Genomic DNA, 22027 nt, shown 5'->3' with positions numbered 1-22027 from the left:
ATCAGAGCTGGTCCAGCTCACTTACGCACTCCCTCTCAGAGCCTAGGAGCCTGGACGCATCCCAGAGGCAACAGTGGCCCAGGGAGGGTGTGCGTGTGGCAGCACAAGGCAGAACTGGGGTCTTGGGCTTCACGCTGAAGGCCCTGCCCATGGCCCTGTGCCTAGGATGCAGTTAGGGGCAAACACGCAGGGCACGGTGTTGGGGAAGGGGTGACGGACTGAACGAAGAGAAGACATCAGGAAGAACAGTGCCACTGGAGCGCCATTGCTATGCCAATTTTCCGGTGGCCCACCCCCACCCCCAACATTTTGAAATTCACCAGAAGCAACAATATTGGCAACATCTGCTGCTGACTCCCTGGGAGGGTATTTTGTTATCTTATCTACCCAGATGACTCAGAGAAGCAAACGTCTAAGAGCGTGAAGGGTAGATTAACTGGAATCTGGGGTGATTCCCAGTCTGAGATGACGATCGAGGATGACAAGACATGTGTCGATGTGGCCCCCTGCTTGGCTTTCTTATGGAGCCTCCACCCCCTAAGGCTCCTGAGTTCCCTTCCTCCTGGGATTATCCCTGTGGACCCCAGCCTCTTCCACCTCTCTGCACAATGCTCTTGGCCTCTCATTGTTTAGTGACACAAGATCCTGCAGAAGATAAGCCCTTTGGCTGTCTGGACCACTCCTGGTCCATTCTTCCTTCAGGTACCGGAGTTTGCCAAACATGTATTACAGAAAAGCCATTCCTGCTTTCTTTGGAGTTTATAGGACCTGCAAGAGTCATTAATAGATAATTATAAGCAAATCAGCTAACAAATCTTGTTAGAAAATTGTCTTTTTAAGATTTTAGTTGCTCCGCGGAGCCCAAACCCACAGAGTGGCCGTGTCACAGGACAGAGCAGGAAGGTCACCCAGCCAGGGAGGCCCGCCCATTGGGAATGCGCTGCATGGCTTCTGTGTGTCTTCCAGCAGAGAGGTGAGGCCTACCCGTGGCCATGGGGGTTGCCAAGGTTGGCCAGGGTTGCCAAGCCCTGTATGAATTGGTCCACGCAGCCATCCTACCCTTGGCCGAGCAGTTCAAACACTCATGGGCTTCCCAAAAGGAGAAGAGGAGAGAGGGTGCTCCGAAGGGAAAGCCTGAGCATCTGGACTTTTGCAGGAATAGGCGGTGGTTTGAACTCGCCTTATTGTAAGTGGGAACTTGCTCAGGGTATAAACAGACCCGTATCATCTAGAGGCCCGCGTTCATCATCAGCCTGTGTAGGGGTACGTGCAGGACAGTTGGCAGAGGAGGCATGGAGATTTAAGTTTAAGGCCTGGGGTCGACAGGGGGCCCAAGTTCCTTGGTTCTTGCATTATATACCTTATGTTCCCAGGGAGTGTTTCAGGAGACGCCGCCATGTTACAGCAGTGGCTCCCTGGGGGTGAGTCTGCAAGGTGGGACAGTCCAAGGCAAGGGCACGGTGGTGGGACTGAGGAGAGTGGGTCTACAGCACCAGTGACTTCCAGGGGATTCCAAGAAAGGCCACGTGTCTCGTCTACGTTTGGGCTTTGTCAACTGTGGACCTCGGTGATTACTGTCATCAGGGCACCTCATGACCCAGTAGGAAAAGGACAGATCGGAAGACTCAAGAAGAGCCAGAGAAGAAGAGAATAACCCGTATTCAGGTATGAGGCCCTCACCCCACCACTGCCGTGAGGACATGTAGGCTACCTGCTGTGTCCAGATGCCATCTGAGAGGGAGGAGTTGGCTGGCGAAAGGGTTTGGGGGAGAAGGGGTCAGAAGAAAATCCTCAAAAAAGTTGGCATTTGTTCAAAAAACCAGGACTTAATCCAGTGTAATACTATTACTTATACTATTGATAATATAATATAATATAATATAATATAATATATATACTATTAAAAAGACAAGAAGAGTTAGTAACAAGGCAAAGTAAGACTTAGTAAAACTAAGACTTACACTATTTTTTCAATAAAAGACACGGAGCTACACCTAATCAGGCAGCTGTGTGGTCACATTGAATTCTACTGTCCAATATGGCAACCACCAGCCAGCAGCACATGGAAATTTAAATTTAAATTTAAATTAAACTAACTGAAATAAAAAGTTCCTCAGCCTCACCTGTCACAGTTCAAGTGCTTTCTAGCCATATGTAACTAATGGCTATCATATTGAGCAGAGCAGATATAGAGTACTTATGCCATTACAGAAAGTTCTGTGGGACAACACCGGTCTAAAACGTAAGCCCCAGGATAACCAGGTCTCTTCTCTGTCATATTCCCATCTGTTTTCATAGGCACATAGAGAGAGCTCAGCACACAGGAGACTATGGTTGAGATTTTCTCTAACGTAGAGCTCTCCAAAATATGGTGCTAATCAACCTCTCCAGGCTTCATGTTTCATTACTCATCAATTCATTAAACATATATCTATTAAGGGCCTTTGATGTGCCCAATGCTCTTATAGGTGCTGAGGACAAAAAATAAGACATAATGCCTGTCTTTATAGAGCTCACTTTCTACCAGGGAAGAAAACAAACAAGGAAACAACTAAATGCACCCAATAATTATAGCCGGTAAGAAACGTCATGAAGGAAAGCATGCTGGGAAGGGCGAGGATGCACCTGCTTCATGGAGAATAGCTCAATGTTTCTCTGAGGAGGTGGCATTCCAGAAGCTCCCTGAATCTGTAGCCCCAGGATCTGCCCCAGTGGGGGTACAGAAGAACACTCAATAAGTAGTTGGTGGATGGATAAACGAGAAGAAACCCGGCATTCAAAGGGTCAGGAATAGCCTATTCTTGGTAAATTGAGTCTGAAAACTCTGATGGGAGCGCAAGCATGGTCACTGCAAAGAACAGATAGACACCCTTTGAGAAAAGCACAGGATCAAGAGGTGGGAGGGAGAGTGAAGCCAGGATTGTGGGAAGTATGTGCACCTCTCTTTTAGGGCTGTGTGACATGATCTAAGTTGTAGTTAAATAAGGCCACTCTGTTTGTTTGTTTATTTATTTATTTAGTGTAACGTTTATTTACTTGAGAGACAGAGCATGAACAGGGGAGGGTCAGAGAGAGAGGGAGACACAGAATCGGAAGCAGGCTCCAGGCTCTGAGCCATCAGCCCAGAGCCCGACGCGGGGCTTGAACTCACGGACCGAGAGAGCGTGACCTGAGCTGAAGTCGGACGCTCAACCGACTGAGCCACCCAGGCGTCCCAAGGCCACTCTGTTTAAATAAGACACTCTGTGGAGACTGGGTTGGGGTGGGGAGTGGGCAGTGAGAAGAGAAGCAGGAGATTCAGTAAAGACCCTCCAGCAGCCTCCAGCAAGAAGATGTGAACGAAGGTGCTGGTTGGACCACCCTCGGAGAAGGAGCATGGACAGATGAGGACACTAGTGCTGTGTGACAGCCAGATGGGACTTCTTATTCCCAAGGCTGCTCAGACTCCTCCCCTCTCGGCTTCCCGTCCCCACCCTCGCCTTCCTTCCTCCCTTCAGGATGTGCTTCCCTGCCATTCTTGCTTTGGAAACTTCACTGACTTCTCAAGACCTCAGATTTATCTTTCCCCTTGATGAATTTGCCCTTTATGGCTTGGAAACATTCCAGCACAAATTATCCGTCCCATTCGCGTATGGGGTGTTCAGCATGCTACGCTGTGTTCTGATTTTTGTAGTTTGATCTTCCGTACTGCTCTTGAACGTACTGGACGGGCTGGGTGCCTCTTCGCCATCTTCCCGTACCTTATTTCGGAGTCAGCACCTCATCCGGTATCCTAGATGTGAGTGCGCAGTAACGTTTATTGAAGGATCAAAAGATTGTGTCCTTTCTGATGTAGATCTTGCGCTACACTTAACATCTTCTTTTTATTTTCGTAAGTCCACTTCTTTGAAGGTCATTTCCTTACTAACTCTATGGAGAGGCTACAAAACTATTCTTTTACACATAGTATCTGTCCCTGATGGGCTGCATTTGGCAGCAACAATGGTCTGAAACCTCCAAAGGCTCGGTAAGGGCTGTGGGGAAGTGCGAAATGTGTTCAATTAACTCCCGTTACTCAAAGTAAATGGAGGTGCTTAAGCCAACAGTCATATATTATCAATTGCTCCGATGACTCAACTGTGAACTCCTTAAACGCGGTTTATTCGTCTCGGCACTGGCAGGACAGTACGAGCCCGGTGCACAGTAGGCTCTCTGGACGTGTTGGTCCGACGCGCGCAGACACATACGAGCCTGGAGCCTCCTGAGGAGCCCGCGTGGAGGGAGGACCCCCTTGGAGGCAGCTTACTGTGTAGTTAGGGAGCCCACTGAGAGGCGATCTTCATGGTCCCTGGGTTGGTAGCATTACATTTCCACTGCCTACCCTGGGCCAATGGCTACTCGGCATAAACTGGGTGAAACCGTAAGGACGAATACGATCAATGCATCTGACCTGTCACCAACCGTCACTTAAGAGTCGTATCATTTTCTCTCTACCCCTGTATTCATCTTGCCCATGTCCTACACCCTTCATTCCATTCCGCAGGGATCCTGGCAAAAGACCTCCTTTCTTCACTCCTTTGATCAGGTCAGATAAGGAAGCCATGTGTTGTTCCTTTCCTTAATCTTCCTTTTCTCTTTCCTCTCTGAAGGGTTTTGTTTTTAACGTATTTGTCTTGCAAATATTAGCATCATGTCTATTTTTGTGTTAACTCAGGGTGTCTTAGTTTCTGGTAACTTCCAGCTCATTATCAAGTCTTCATTTCAGAAGCAAAATGAGAGGTCTGTAGGTGGGGGAAGCTGGAAAGGAGGCTCCATGGGTGGGCTGCCCTTGACTCAACTCTTCTGTGACTATTCTGTTGAGATTTGCTCCTTCCTGGAAGAAGCGCTTCCCTCCTCCCTTGTTCCTCCTGGTGATGGGAGGGGAGGGGGTTCCTCCTATTTTCTGCAGCCCTTTACTTAGGCAGGCATGAATAATTCAGGACACCGGCTCCCTTTCTGAAAGCCCAGGTGAGGGCAAAGGGCCTAGCCCAGGCCAGCCACTCATTTGCTTTCTCCTGCCAGACTCCGCCGAGATCACACAAGGCTCCTAGCTGGCCAGACCACAGCTTCACTCGGAGAGGAGAACACGGTAAGTGTTGACTTTGGGGTTGAGATCTGCTTTTGTTTTCTCTCTTTAGCTACTTACCAGCTCTCCTTAATCTATGAGGATGTCAGAGGCCACAACTGGGGTGGAGGCCCCTCTGTCCCTTCTGAGCAGCAGCCAGCTACCCACAGAAGGCTCCCATCCCAGGCTCGGACCCAGGCTGCCTACACCGGAACAGGTAAGGGGACTTCGATTTCATTCTTTGATTTTACAACTATTCTTAAGAGACTGCTAGATGAAAATGTGGCCATGACTGAAGAGACCCGACTTCCAGCCTGAGCTAGACTTTCTGTATGGGGTAGAGAAGGAGAGGTGGACCCTTACCTCTAGGATGGGCACAAGTCTCAGAGCTGCAGGGACCTACAAGCAGGTGTTTAAACCCTCTTCACTCCCAGATCTTCAAGGTGCTTTACTTCGGGTATCGTTTGTTCTGCAGCTGAGTCTGGCTTTCTCCACCTGCTCCTCCAATATTTCCCCTTACAGTGGTTGCTATGTTCAGTGTTTCTCCCTAAAGATAAGATCTAACTGGTCAGAGCCATCATTTGGGATTTCGGATTCAAATTTGAGAAACGATTCCAATTTCCAGAATACAGACTCAGGAACTTACGTCCAATTTCTACCAGCCTTCTCATCCCCCTCGGCATTGGCTTCATTCCCTGACTTCATTCGGGGCACTTAACCACCCCTGACTGGGAAGGGCCATATCTATTGTTTAAAGATCTCCAGAGAAGACTCCAGAACTTTCTTTGACATTCCACCGCCCTCTGCAATAATCCTCCCTGGCAGAACAAGCTTCTCACACACCAAAATACTAATCTTGCTTCTGAGGGCTCTTCTTATCTTTCATCTCCGGAAACAATCAGTGATCCATTATTTGTTACCATTCTCTTAACAGGAACACTAACTGGAAGGCGTTTTACAGCTGTGTTTATACTTGTGGCCCCCGTGACCTCTCTCCTGCAGTTACTTAAGTTGTTAACTCATCTTTTCTTGCCTCCAGACCTTGTCTAGTCCCACTTATACTGCACAGTACTGCCAGTTTAATCTTCTCATGGCGAAGTTTTGATCAAGCCACCCCAACCGCACCCTCCCAGAGGCAGAGGGGAGCTTCCCGTTGACTGGTAAACTGAGTACAAGATTGTCACGTGAGGCCTCTGTTGGCGGGGGGGGGGGGGGGGGGGCGCAGCATGGCACCCATGCCTTCTAGTTTAGCTCCAGTCACTCTCTAAGCTCCCTCCTTGCTCTCTGACATCTTGGCCATTTCTCCTCATAAGGCTCTTCCCAGCCCACAGACTACCCAACATTCCTATTCCTACCTCGAAAGATGCTATCCATTCCCTGAGTGCCATGGTGGTGTGGCAGGGGTGGGTAGAAGGGGGGGTGGGGGTGGTCTGCATTAACTAGACAGGGTCCCTGACCTACTTGCTCATAGAAGTTCTGGTTAGAAAGACAGACATGCAGACAGACATTTGAACACATTTAATATCGTGAATCCAATGCTCTGCAGGGGGACCCATCACCCACTTTGCGGAGATTAAATTTAAACTGTGTTTCCATGGACAGGAAGGAGTTAGTGATGCGAAGAAGTCGGTAGAAGAGTATTCCAGGGAGAAGTGACCACCTAAGCAAAGGAAACCAAGAGCAGTTTATTATAACATGCGTTGCAGGGGCGTGTGGGTGGTTAAGCGTCCTGCTTCGGCTCAGGTCTGGCTTCTCGCAGTTCGTGGGTTCGAGCCCCGCATCCGGCTGTGTGCTGACAGCTCAGAGCCTAGCGTCTGCTTTGGATTCTGTGTCTCCCTCTCTGTCTGCCCCTCCCCTGCTTGTGCTCTGTCTCTCAAAAATAAATAAACGTTAAAAATAACAAAAACACATGCAGTAGACCATAGGGAAGGCGCAGACCAGCTGTTGTGAGCACTTGCCATGCTGCAAGCCTGTGCTGCTCACGTGGCTTGGCTGATCTTGTTGACTTGCCCAACACCCTGTGAGGTGGATTGTTCTCCTCAAAGCTATTCTAAGGATGAAGACGTTGAGACAACCAAAGAGGGAAGTGCAGCCGTGCTCACATAGACGGTAAGTTCAAGTGTGGGGCCCAAGCTGGAACCCGGGACCGAGCTCTACCCGCTCCTCTGCTTTCAGCTGAGTCTTGGGTCATAGAAAAGCCTGGAATGCCTGCAAAGCCCTGCAGCTTCCGGGCTCCAGGTCTGGCTTTGCATCGATCTTACGCAACCTCAGACACGCCACGGAGACTCTCTAGGTCTTAGCTCTTCAACGATCGCAAGTGGCTCTCAGCCATGGAGTGACTGTGGCCCTCGGAAGCTATTTGGCAATGTCTGAAGGTAGTTTGGGTTTGTCACGGTTTCGCGGGGAGGTGCTTCAGGCATCTGGTGATCGGAGGCCGAGAGATGCTTGCTGCGCAACACCCTGAAATGCGCAAAGGACTCCTCGTAGCAAAGAACTACGGAGTCCTACAGAGAAGGTTCCATGACTTCCACGGGCAGCCTGCACCACGTACAATTCCGACAGTTCCAGGAGCTGGCGTAGGGGATGTTCCTGAGGTGGAGACCATTGGCTTAAACGGCAGAGGGTCCAAGGGGTCCGAATTCTCTTGGGCGGATCTTCTCCACATTTGCCTCCACGATAGGATCCCCCTGCCCCATGAACCCCGCGTTTTCTTCAGAGCGGAACCCTGCAGGGCCCTGGGGCCGCCCAGCCCGCTGGCCGCAGTTCATCAGCTCCCGGTTTGCTGGGTTGTTTTCTCCTGGATGCCTGACTGCATTGCATCTCGCCGGTTCCTGGCATCGCCTCTGACAGCTGGACTTCTTGAGGAAACCGCTCCCCAGGGCCCCCACCACGCTCCCTGGCTTCACCTGGACGCAGAGCAGGACAGGCAGACATTTCTTCTCTGTAGAGCGCCCGCCTTCCTCCCCCTCAACCCCGCCCCTGGTTATCTGTATTTACTCTGCAAATCATTTCCTCTGCTTCACTCAGTTTTCCTTTGAGCCCAATTGCCTGCTCAGCTCTCCGTCCTTTCTGTTTATTTCTACTTCTCATTTTTCCCATTGATCAGATGCCCTGGAAATAGAGCAGGAACAGTGTGTTCCCTGTAATATTTGGTTACACTTAATATTTCTCAGCAAAACGTTGACTTGGAGCACCAAGCAGTAAAAACCCAGGCCTGCTCTGCTTACACTGGACAGCGGCTTCAGCACAGGCTCCGATTCATGATGGATCCGTTCCCTCCTTAAAGGGGAATCACACCCAGGCAAACACAGGAAGGTGCCCAGCAGGCGAACCCCCGGGCTCCCCCACAGGAAGCCCTTTCCTCAAATAAGCGAGTGGCTACGGCACACTCCGTGCCTGACCGAAAAAAGACATCACAGCCGGTAAAAGCGCCCGGTGAACTTATCGTCAAGCCCCGAGACTCCTTAAACGGAACAGTTTTTCTAAACCAGCCTTCGCCATCGGCACCGCTACTGTTGGTTCTCTGCGATGCCACCTTCTGAGGATGTACCCCAAACTGAGAACGAATGAAGCTCTTGGCTGCAGGGGTCCTAACACGTCTCCTCGGTGGGCAGATGAAAGCTACATGCCCTATGTCCCGAACTCCAGCGTCAACATCCCAGACGAGTCTGGGTGTTCAGAAGCTCATCTGGGTGAAATTCAATACCCATGGCAGAGACCGTGGGCTTGAACCGTAGACTCCCTAAGGGGGACCCAGTCCTCTTGCGTGGATCTCCCCCATTAGAGGACGCACTTCTTCCATGAACCGATGGTTTCCTAAGAATAAAATCTTGCAGGGTTTAACCCTCAGGAGGTCCCCATGCATGGATGGCCATGGTTCAAAGTGAAGAACCAATCTCTGCCTACCAGTTTAGGAAATATTGCAAGGGATGCATTGTTTGATTATGTTAACAGAAAACGATGCAATGAAAACTCTTATTCAAACCGATCAACATTTTGCATCTTGAGGTTTCTCTTTGGGCACAAAGATATATTTTTGTGTGTGGTTTAAAGAAATTTTTTTTAATGTTTATTTATTCTTGAGAGAGCGAAAGAGACAGGCAAAGCATAAGCAGGGGAGGGACAGAGAGAGAGGGAGACACAGAATCCGAAGCAGGCCCCAGGTTCTGAGCTGTCAGCATAGAGCCCAACGCGGGGCTCGAACCCAGGAGCCACGAGATCATGATGACCTGAGCCGAATTCAGACGCTTAACCAGCTGAGCCACCCAGGTGCCCCAGCCCTTTCTGTGGTTTAAAGAAGCCAGAAAAATGAATACGATAAAGAAGGAAATTGAAAACCCAGATTTTCTAGGAAGTCTGTTCTCATATCTCACCTATTACGATGAAGTTACCAAGGGGCCCATCAAGTCACTATGTACAGGGCAGCTCTGACCTGGAGACTTGAATATGTAAGGACATGGCCACAGATGCCCTGAAGGCAGTGCACCGGGCTGTGCCCCTCTCTGCATAGGCAGGTGCTGCTTGCCTCGACTGAGTCTGATAATTCTCAGCTATAAGTATCTGCATCACTAACCCTACCCCATTCTCCTAAGGAGGTAGATGCTGGGTCTCTGGTCCAGCCACCAGACTTCTGTCACAGGAGGTGGGGAGGGGGACATTGCAGAGCTCACCGAGCTGGCCGCAGTTTGGGGTGGGGAGGTGGGGAGAACCACTGAGGAGGTGAAGAAGGAGGGTAGAGGTCAGTGATCGCATACCGGCGAGCGGACAGTAAGAGAAGCCAATGTGACGGGGAGTGTGGCTTTAGAGACAAGAGGATGTACATGTCCATGAAGACTTGTTGAATAACATGATGATAATCCCCAGTTTCCCAAACCAGGACAGAGTGAACCGCATTGCTGGTCACTTCTCCCACACTCAGATAGCTGTTTCTTTTGGATACATCCCCTGCTTGAGATGGGCTTTGAGGATCTGGTTTTATTCAGATTCCATAGATTGAGTTCTTTCTCCTGAATGTGTCCCATGCTTCCCTCCCCCCAAAACACTGAGTTCTTAACAATCACAAGTCAGAAAGTGAAAGGCAGGCAGAGAAGTATGCATTCGATAAACTCTCAAGACCTCGCGATACAGTGTTGAAAAACTAGTTTTCAGGTTAAGTTATTTGGGGGCTATGCGAATTATTCATCAGAAAATAATCAGAATAGCCCACCCACACTGTGGTTTGTCTGAGTCGTAAATCAATCTGCTGCCGCTCAAGGTGCTAGCGGGTCATTATGGGATTAAGATGTTAAGTCACAGGCACCTCGGAAAAAGCCTTTCTCGGGAAAAGGTGGCAACTTTATTTTTAATTAAAACTTCCCTTTACCCCTCACCTCAAAGGTCCCCCTCACCTCAAAGGCAGCCATCTCTGACCACCTCGGAGGGAGAAGCGTGGAGCCCTTTTGTGTTAATCTCATCCCGTCCTTCAGCCTCTCCGTTCCTTGACTTCAGATCCTTTCTCGGGCAAATGTGACGTAGAAAGGACAGACTTCAATTACTTCATTTTCTGAAGGTTAAAAAGGTTCTTGTAAATGACGGACACAAATCCTGGAAACCCGGTTAAAACAACTGGATACCAGATGGCAAAGGAAAGTGGTTTACTGTAAAGTGTTGCAGAGTAGGAGCTCATTTACAAGAAGCAATTACACAAACAGCCCTGAGTATCCCAGATCCCATAAAAGCATGGCCGGGGTAAAAGCGCAGAAGCAGTTGCACATGTGCGATTGCCAGCCTCACACGAAAAGCGTACACGGTGCCATGGGTCACCTTACCTGTCGCCCACCACCTTTCACCTTCATTATGACACCAAGCCTAGATTGGTGTGCCAATAGGCAAAGAGCTTCACGTCCAGATAGAAGCCCTTCCCTTCCTCCATCGCTCACCTGCCTGGGGGAGTTTCCTAATGTGAGAAACTTGCCAATATAAGGACAGTAGGCAGCTGTCATCATCCATGGTCAAGCCTGGGGAGCTTGGTTTTTCCCTCAGGTTAAGGAGAACATTCCTTTACAACCTGGAATAATGCCTTTTTGTCCTCAATCTCTCTTAATTCGTTTTATTTTATTTTTTGAAAGAGAGAGAGAAAGAGGGAGGGCGTGAGAGTGGGGGAGAGAGGCAAAGTGGGAGGGGGAGAGAGAGAGAGAGAGAGAGAGAGAGAGAGAGAGAGAATCTTAAGCAGGCTCCACGCTCAGCAAGGAACCTGACGTGGGGCTCCATCCCACCACCCTGGGATCATGACCTGAGATGAAATCAAGGGTCAGACACCCAACCAAATGAGCCACCCAGGTGCCCCCCGTCCTCAATCTCTCTTTAAATTGGGAGGGAACATAATACAGTTCACTCTTCATGTCCATATATGGCTGTATTCTTACATGCATATAAACGCAGTTAAGTAAATGCACAAAAGTAGGTTGTAAAGTTATAGGTGGGAATTGTACAGTGTTTTGCAATCTCTTGCTCTGAGTTCCTGGTTGGTCTGGGCTGACCTGGCTGCCCTAGTCAACGCAGAGCCTCCTGTGCCCTTTCAATTGCCTTGGGCCCGAGTCTCTGCCTCCGTGTACCATGACCTCCCCCAAGATCAATTAATTCTCCATCTTTATCCCACTTGGCCCAGATCGGCAAGCCTTCCCACACGGTAGTTGACTTGACTGTAACCTGTGCTGGGGAGAGACCAGTGCTCACACGGCACAGTTTTATTGCAGGTGAGAACGTATATTTTCATGGAGGTTCTATCAGAACCTTCCTTTGGAGTAAATAGAACGAGACAAGAATGTAGGTAGCACCTTGCCAAAGCAGTGCCAGAAATACTTTTGTGCAGATGGGCTTTTTCCAGGGCCCTGAAGTCACGGTCACCATCCTCATAACATTCAATATGTGCGTCTGGGAACCTTCATCCTGGGGAAAGCAAGATTAGAAACCAGTCAGCCATGCTGACTTGCACCCAGCGAGCTCCCACGGACCGACTCAATGGAGGTTGCTTCCAAAGCCCTCAAGACACTTGAGGTGGACCTGGCAGGTCAGAGCCAGATGGAATGTGCCTGACAAAAGCATCTGATCCCCAAATGTCCATCGGTTGATGAGTGGATTAGCAAAATGTGGTCATTCAGGTTTGCTAGTGCTGTCCTAACAAAATTCCACAAGCTCAGTGGCTTAAACAACAGAAATTTATTTTCTCACAGTTCTAGAGGCCAGGAGTCCAAGACCAAGGTGTGGGCAGATTTGGTTTTTTTCTGAAGCCTTTCTCCTTGGCTTACAGATGGCCACCTTCTCACTGTGTCCTCACATGGTCTTTCCTCTGTACGTGCACGTGTCTATGTCCAAATCTCCTCTTCTTCTAAGGACACCATTCATGTTGGATAAAGCTTTACTGTAAAGATCTCCTTTTAACTCCATTATCTCTTTAAACACCTTCTCTCCAAATATGATTATGTTCTAATGTACCAGGGAGTTAGAACTTCACAATATAAATTTGGCGGGGAGTACTCAGTCCATAACGGTGATATGTCTATGCAAAGAAATGTTATTTGACAATAAAAGGAAAGGAAGTGCTGACATACACTGCAGCATGGATGAAGCTTGAGAATGTTATGCCAAGTAAAAGAAGCCAGTTACAAAGGACCACACATTGTGTGATTCCATTTACGTGAAATGTCCGAAACGGGCAAATCTATAGAGACAGAAAATAGATTTTAAGTGGTTTCCAGGAGGTGGGGGAGGGGAGAGAGAACGGGGTGTGATTCTAACAGGTATGGGGTTTCTTTCTGCAGTAAAAGTCTTCTGGAATCTGATAGCTTTGAATATATACTAAAAACCACTGACCTTGATACTTTAATAGAGTGAACTTCGGCTAAGAGAATTATATCTCAGTAGCAAAAGAATGTGATCGTTTTTGCTTCACCCATTTGGGGGTGGGGGCTCTCACAGCAAAATGCCGTGCCTAGTAAATTTCACAAAAACCAATTTCCTAACGTTTTTATGACAGATTTGGCGCTCGAGTTAAAGTAGATCTAAATGAAGCTCTATTCCGGACCAGGAGCCACATCCTTGGGTGTTACGAAGCTGGATTCAAGTTCCTGTTCTTCACCTGGTGGAGTTGGAGAGGGTAGAGGGACATCAGAGACCCTAGTCTGAAGCCAGTCAGAGTGTACTTAGGCTCCTGAGCTTTATTAGAACTAAGACTTATAATCTAACCCTGGGTAGGTCACCCCTTTTGTGAGAGCCTGTGTGAGCCTTCTCAGCCCTCTCTATCTCTTCCATCCACTCTGAATCTCAATATTTTAAGACCTTACATTTTCGAAAATCATTCCCTTCTTCCTTACTTTGCCCCCCCCTCGTCCGTGAGGCTACAGTCTGAGTTCACTCCACCTGCAAGTGTGGTCATTCCACGTTCTCTGCCTCTCCTCCCTGCCCTGTGCCTGTCTCTGTGCCTGTTAAGTGGCTCCTGGCCTCCTCAGGCTGAGATCCACCCGTTCACCCGTTCTTTCATTCAAACAGCACTTACTGGTATGTGTGCGGGCACATTAGACACACAGACACACTCACATGCCTGAGCAAAGTGACTGTGGCTCCTGGGATGAACCTACCCCACAATAGCCACCAAACATCATTGGACTGTTCGTGCATCTGCTTCCGCCTTGGTCTCTGGGAGCCGGTGCTGTGCTTTGCTCATCTCCACACAGCCAGTGCTTAACACGGTGCCCGGAGAATGGCAGGTGTTCTGGGAATGTCTACGGGTCTGTTGAATGAGTAAGTGACATCGCCAGGTACCTCTCGGTGTTTAGGGTGTTTTCGGTGTATGGTAATTCTGCCTCTGTGGGACCCATAGTCATTCCATGCCTGTAATTACTTATCTACCAGCCTTTAAATATATGAGACATGAACATAAGTTATCTGCTTTCAATGGGAAAAACTTAAATCAGGAAGAACATTCAAGGAGACAACGAAGTTCACAGCCTTGAACTTAAGGTTAAGGGTTATCAGTCTTAACACTGTTGATGTTTTGGGTCAGATGATTCTCTGCCATTACGGTTCTCCTGTGAATTTTAGGATGTTTAGCAAACTCCTCAGCCTGCACCCACGAGATGCCAATAACAACTCCCACCACCACTTGTGAAAACAAAAATTGTCTTCAGACATTGACAAAAGTTCCCCAGGGGACAAGTTGCCCTTGTTTGAGAACCCATAGTAGAACTGCCTAGAAGAGCCTTCTCAGATGTTATTTTTCTCTCCCTATATAAAGTGGGTTTTTTTTTTCATTTAGAAAGTTTTAGTTTTAAATAGCTTTACAAACTTATTCAATCAACCAACCAAAATAATCAGAATCTAAACATGCACATTGGCTACTTTCTAGATTTTAGTTACACTGTCCACACATCTTCATGGCTAACCATTTATACATTACCTGGGTGCAAGACCACTTAAAATTCATTCTCAGATCAGAAGATAACCACCACTGTCACACAGCACTCTCTCTCTTTCACACACACACACACACACACACACACACACGCATATGCACACATGCACACGCACACACACACACACGCACACACACACACACACACACACACAAATGCACACACACAATTTCCTACCCAAAAGGTGAATAATTAGATTGCTTCCTTTTTCCCACTGTGGTAAAACTTTTGGGATGTTTTCTTTATCTGGCCCTCCTGTCTTTCCAGGCACATGGCAATTCAACTTTCTGGCCATTTCCGTTTGGTGGGACTCATGTGGCTAATTCTGCTCAGTGGGCTATCGGCATAGCTCTAGGTCTCTCTGTTTACCTGTTACAGTATCTGTGAAAAAAAAGTCTTGAATTGACATGGGTAAGCCCCAAGAGGGAGGCAGTCTGGACTGCCAGGTTGCTACACGGAGGACAGTTGCCTCAAGGAGCTTCCCAAAGTCATCGTGGATTTGGCTTGAGTAAGAAATAAATCTCTGTGGTGTCACGCCACTGAGGTTGGGGGCTTATTACTTACAGAAGCCTAACCAGGATCATGCGTATCGTGCACTAGTAAGTAACTGGTGTGTCCACTAAGGAACAGGGTCCAAAGTTGTATCTGAGTCGTCTGGACACTTGTCTGGACACTGCTGACAGAGGAGCAAATCACGGACTACAATATCAGTCTGGCCAACCGAGAAAGAAAGAAGAGGCTAGACCGAACACATTTCGCATTCAATTTTGCTTAAATTATATGAACAAGGAGTCACATAAACAAAATTGTAATTACAAGTAGTTTTACTAATAAAAGTGTATCACACAGGGCATGCAAAATGTGCTTCTGTTTCTTTAAGTGTTAGAGGGAAACCTGATGAACTCAGGGGGTTTTATGGAGCGGCTTCGCATCCCCCAAACTGCTTCGCATCCATACTTTGGGCCCCCAGCAATTCACATTCCATATAAACCACTCAAAAATAGCTTCCAGTACTGATGGAAGGCATGACCTTGGGCTGAAAATTTATTTAGGTACCAGCAAGGCTTGGCCATTCTGTGTCTTTTAGGCCACTCTGCATTGATTCTGGTCAATAGCCTGTTTTAAGAAAAGTATAGGCCAGATTAAAGAAAAAAAAAAGAAAGAAAGAAAACCTGCCTTCCCTTGAGTAAACATGGTAACGTGACAGCTCCAGTGGGTAAATAACGCACGTTTAAAAAGCCTTTCCAAATAGGTCTTTATCCAGCATGCTGCTTTTATAAGCTACCACTGTTCTTAATATCCTCTGATTCACAAGTCCTTAAAAAAATGTCATGCCTCGAAAATGATAGACATCCTACTGGGTCTGGGTTTGCTGGACTTTTTCGTCTTTATGAAGAAATGCATTTTTCCCTTTGGTTAGGGGAAAAAGTCTTACCTGAAATATGATCCTCTCAGATAAATAATGGCAATAAAACTAAATGGAAAGTGGGAAAGAACATGGTTTCTTAGTACAGTGTGCAGCACTTTCTAATTGGAAAATGCTAAAAGGGAGTTTTCCTTGGAGGCCTCTCATCTGACTTCAGACCAAACAAAACAGTGATTTGCTTATGAGCATTGAGGTCTCTGTTTCCCTTGTTAAAGGAGAAGCTAAGGATGGAAGAAAAGTACCGAGTTATAAAAGTGTATTATAGTAATGATTTGAGTGGATATTTCACACAATGTGATGAACATAGAAATCATAGAACATACGAGGAAGAGAAAAGAACTTTGAGGTCATCTGATCAACCCCAGCAGGGGCGGGGGGCGGGGAACAGAGATTATCATTCTGAAGAGTATTAACGAAGAGCCTAGCAGACTTTGTATTCTTGCTAGCATAACACTTCTGCTCGTGAAGTATTCCACTTTTTCACCCAAAAGGAAATCTATCTAGCTTAGCTGAGTTCTTCTGGAATTTTGTGGGACCTTTATTCACCTGTCATAGAATGGGCCCTTGGTTTGCTAATGACTTTGAAAGCCACAACTTTTGTAGTTCAGGACTTCCTGGGTCCTTCAGTCCTGTTACCTAATCGGTTGTCAAAAATGGTGTCAGTGTTTTTAAAGGTCCCCTCATTTCCTTAATTAAAACTAGTAAGTCTGGGGCACCTGGGTGACTCTGTCGGTTGAACATCAGACTCTTGGTTTTGGCTTAGGTCATGATCCCAGGGTGCTGAGATCAAGCCTCGATTTGGTCTCTGTGCTGAACGTGGAGCCTGCTTAAGATTCTCTCTATCCCTCCCTCTGCCCTTCTCCCCTACTCCCTTTCTTTCTCTGTCTCTCTCAAATTATAAAAGTAGTAAGTCTATAATGTTAGCATAATTAGTATTAAAATGTTGTAAGTAGATAAAACTGTGTCGTGCCTGTGATTTGACAATATAATCATTGTTTCTGCCTCCATCCTTCTCTCTTCTTCCCTCCTCCTATCTCCACTCCTATTTCTTCGCTACTTGTGCCTTTTAAATTTACATTTTTATTCATATATAATACACATACCGATACATGTATACAGAACAAATATAGCTCAATGAATTTTCCAAACAGAACCCGCTTATGTATCTAACACTGAGCTCAAGAAAAGAGTGCACTGGCACCCCAATAGCCCGCTTGGGCAGCCACCATCTTGAATTTAACATCATAGATCAATTCTTCCTGTTTTTTTTTATTTTATAGAAATGGAATCTTCTAGTATATAGCTTTTGTTTCTCGATTCTTGTACTCAAGCTCCTATCAGTGAGGGCCATCTGTTGCAGGATAGTTTTCCTTTCCATTTAAAAAATCTATCGCCAGTGCCCAGCCTGGGGTACATTTGTTTCCATGTTTCTAGCTGGCATTCCTTCTCTTCTCTTCTAATTTGTGTATTACCATTCACTGCCATCTTCTGATTTCTTCCCTTTATCGGGTCAGACATGCTGATCAGACTAAAGCAGCAGAGGCACCATGTGCTATCCTGGGAATGCACAGACAGAATCCTCTCCTCCAGGACCCACCCAGTGGATACAGCTGGTGCTGACCAGGAACGCAAGTGAAGAATGATACAGTGAAAGGTCCGGTCCAAAGTGTTTTCACTAGAAACAGTAGTAGGTACCTGTGCTGGTAAATTTTCTCTGTTAACCAGGCTGGGCCATGGTACCTAGATACTTGGTCAGACATTATTCTAGATATTTCTGTGAAGTTTATGTCAGATGAGATTAACATTTAAATCAGTAGACTTTGAGTAAAGCAGATTACCCTCCATAATATCGGTGGGGCTCATCCAATCAGTTGAAGGCCTTAACTGAATAATGACTGACCTTCCTGAACAAGAAGGAATTACGCCAACAACAGATGGTGTCTCAACTTGGACTCCAACTCTTCCATGGGTCCCCAGCTTGCCAGCCCACCCTGCAGATTTTGGACTTGCTAGCTCCCACAATCACGTGATCCAATTCCTTAAAATTAATCTGCCTCTTTATATATCTAGATTATATCTATATCATGTCTATATATCTAGATTATAGACACAGATATTATGTTTATAAACAGACACAAATCCTACTGGTTGTGTTTCTCCAGTGAACCCTAACATAGCCCTCTCCCCAGTTCTTCCAAAGCTATGGAGGACCTTGCTAATTGATGAAGACAAGGCATTCTTTATAGCTGAGCCCTCAGAATCTTCTTCAACTTAGTCCTCCAGGTAACCATGGCCAGCCAATGAGAGTTAAGTTGTAAGTTGTAGATTGTGAGTCTTGCTTTCTTGCACTTGGAGCCCTGGTTCTCCACTGGGGTGATTTTGCCCACCCCATCCCCACCGAGGAGACATTTGGAAAGTTTAGAGGAATTTTGTTGTCCCAAATGGGGAGAGAGGAATGCTGTTGGCATCTAACGGTAGAAACCAGGGATGCTGCTAAATATTCTTACAATGCACAGGACAGTCCCCACTCAACAAAGAATTTTCCAGCCCCACATGTCAATTATACCAAGATTGAGAAACGCTGCACGAGAGAGACATAATCTATGGTCTCGAAAGTTTTGAGGTCACTTAGATTCAGCTGTTAAAAAATAAACAGCTAGGAAATTCCTGGGTTCTTAACACAGCAATTTTATATGGGTTGGAGAGAGTTAATTCTGAATAAACAATCTGGAAAGTTATCTTCAAGTTCTGAAGTAATGTGGATATAGCATACCCTTTCAGTTATCATTTTTTTGTGAGAGAAATTATTTTTCGCCTTGTCTCCTCTTAATTCCCTTAAAGACCGAGTCTCCTTTTCCTTCCAGAGACTAAAAATGGATGCCTTCTTTCTAACATAATCCAGCCCACAAAATATTTACCTGAATCAGCAATCTCTTGACCAGTGAGAACATGCTACAGATCCTGGGAAGGAGATTGAAAGAAATGAATAAATGGCAGCTTCCTGCACTTTGCTTTCAACAATAACAAAACATATCGAAAGAGCAGAATGCAGTAGTCAATAGATTTTCTCATTCCTGGCAACCACAAGGCTTTCTTACAGAGAAGTTTCTCCCAGCTCAGTGTTCACCACTGGTTTGGTCAGAAGCCCAGGAAGTCTCTCTAAAGATGTTAAGCACTTAACACTTGGTGCAGGAGGCCCTGATTTTGTGCTTTCTAGAAGGGGGCTCTCTATCTCTGGAAGGTACAGGAATTTGCACAAGAACTTATGTCTGCTATACTCTTCAAGGCACAGCACATACTAACACAGTACTAACAGGGTAATAGATAATTTACTGGATTTTTTTGGAATAAATTATTCTAAATACACTGCGAGTTTTACTAATTTAAAATATTCACAACAGAGGGCATGCAGAATGTGCGAAAAACAGGTATAAGCAAGGAGAAAATGTAAAATGATCTTTTATTAACATGGAATTTTGTTGTATTTTAGACTGTGATACTAATCCCCAGCAAGCAGGGTAGAAAGGAACGAGTAATTCTTTTTATAGTGCACAAAGTTCATTAAAAAAAACCTATGTGAATATTCTCTGGAGACCCTAGAGATAAAGAGAAATCAAATAAAAATAAATCAGCTCAGAAATCTGTTAATGTTGGTGCAGAATATCAGGAAATCAGCACTTGGGAAACCAACACATTCAATTATTATTACTACTTTGTAGTAAGATAGTTATTTAACCGTGTCACCAGTGAAAGGAAAGTGGTATATTTTTCAGTTTGGTATTTTCAGAACTGTGGGTGATGAGCTAAATAATCAATATGTAAGAAAATTATTTTTATCTCTTCCTGTTATAGCCAAGCAGCCAATTATCTTCAATAGGTTTTATTTCTAAAAGCCACAAGGAAGAAAGGAAGGTCAGCAGATGAAAAGGACCCAGCCTCTTGGCTTGGATTTCAAGACCTTGGTGGCAATATTCCAAACATCCTGAAGTCTGATAACCAGGATACTTAATAGTGTCTTGCCACCATGAGGTTCAGAACTCTTAGTTCTGAATCATGATCTCATTATACATTGTCTATGGAAAAAATACAAAACCTCAACTCTTTTGTCCAGCCTATGCCTAGTGAGATTCCAAAATCAGGGGACCGGTTTACGCTCCAATAAGAAAAGAATTACTGGTGAAACAAAACATCGCTAGAGGGTAAGGTAAGTTTGAAGAGAGAAAAGAGTGTTCCTATCTTTGGGATCAGCCATTGGTCAGCTGATCGACGGACTAAGAAACGGATAATCAAGAAATAACACAAAGGGCTTCAGCGGATCCACAGGTGTTGTACGAAAGGCAAGTTAGGCATCCAGGGTCACCGCAGCTGTAGCTGACTAGTGTTGGCCATGCCGTGAACCATTCAAATGACCTCTGTCTTTTGTCGTGCAATACGACAGCTTGAGCTAAGTTCTTCTCTCATCTTTTAGAGTGGGTCTGATGAAATTCGCTTGTTGGTAAATTGGCATAGGCTGGCCTTCTCCTGTTTTATCACCACCTCTAAGAAGTCAAAGTGAAAGCCATCAGATTCTGTTTGCACAGCCATGAAGTATTTTCTCATGTTGGTCAATAGGGCTTCCCCATCTTGATCAGTGATGACCCACTGGTAGCCGTGCCATTTGAGGTATTAAATGCTCCATCTTTCCTACTGCTAGAGTTCTCCTCTGACATCCGCCTCATTTCTTTGAAGCCTACCTCAAAGACATGAAGAAAATTCACTGGGTGGCCAAGACCTGACTCCGACTCTACAGGAAGTTGGATCTGGGTTCTGATTCTTCCTCCGCCACTTAGCACCACTTGTGTTCCCACTCAGGTTACACCAGTCCTCTGGAAGAGGGCACCATGGTAGCTAATATTTATCGGGTGCCTAATCATGTGCCAAGTTCTGTCTCCGCCAAGTGCAATGTCACTTAATTGTCATCATAGCAACCCTACAAGAGAGATACCAGTGCCACACCATTCTACAGATAAGGAAACAAAGGCCCAGGATCCAGGTGTGCCCAGGCAGAGCAAGTGTTGGTGCTCTCACACATGTGTTATACAGCTTCTCTAATTTCCAAACCAGAGTGCTTCTCACCAGAGAACTAGTCTGGCTCACGTCAGCATCCGCATCACAAAATTGGTCCGGGGAGGAAACCCAGTCAGTACGCGTGGCACACAGCAAAGGAATCCACACACGCGCTCGTTCATGCATTCAAGCAATATTGACCGAAGGCTCCTTATATGGCAGGCACTGTTCTAGGTCCCGAGTGTATGATATGATAAGAGTTCCTTGCTTCCCGGAGCTGATAGACTAGAAAGGAAATAGACCTCAGCCAAATCACCGTATCTTAATAATACATCACCAGTGCCTTGAAGAAAAATAAAGCAAGAGATTGAGAGCGATGGTGTTATTAGGCGGTGGGAAGGCATGGAGGGGGGCCTTGGGGAGGATGCCTCAGAGAGAGGGATCAGCTCTGTGAGGAAACAACCTCTGATCCAAGTCCCGACTAACTGGTGGCAGAAGCTGTGGAGATGTGGACAACATTATTCCTTCCTTAATAAAATTAATTATGTGCTAATTTCTTAGCTTGAGCAAAGAGAGTTATTTTTTTTAATGTTTTTATTTATTTTTGAGACAGAGAGAGACAGAGCATGAGCAGGGGAGGGGCAGAGAGAGAGGGAGACACAGAATCCGAAGCAGGCTCCAGGCTCTGAGCTGTCAGCACAGAGCCCGACGCGGGGCTCGAACTCGCGGACTGTGAGGTCATGACCTGAGCCGAAGTCAGACGCTCAACCGACTGAGCCACCCAGGCGCCCCAAAGAGAGTTATTTTTTTTAAGGAGACTTTTTATGTTTACTTATTTATTTTGGGAGAGAGAGAGAGAGCTCAAGCAGGGGAGGGGCAGAGAGAGGGGGGAAGAGAGAATTCCAAGCAGGCTCTGTGCTGTGGGTGCAGAGCCCAGTGTGAGTCTTGAACCCACGAACCACGAGATCATGACCTGAGCTAAAACCAAGAGTTTGATGCTTAGCCGACTGAGCCACCCAGGCA

Source organism: Panthera uncia, chromosome C2 (assembly GCF_023721935.1).
Source record: "Panthera uncia isolate 11264 chromosome C2, Puncia_PCG_1.0, whole genome shotgun sequence".
In the NCBI taxonomy this organism is placed as follows: domain Eukaryota; kingdom Metazoa; phylum Chordata; class Mammalia; order Carnivora; family Felidae; genus Panthera; species Panthera uncia.
This window is presented reverse-complemented; position numbering follows the sequence as displayed.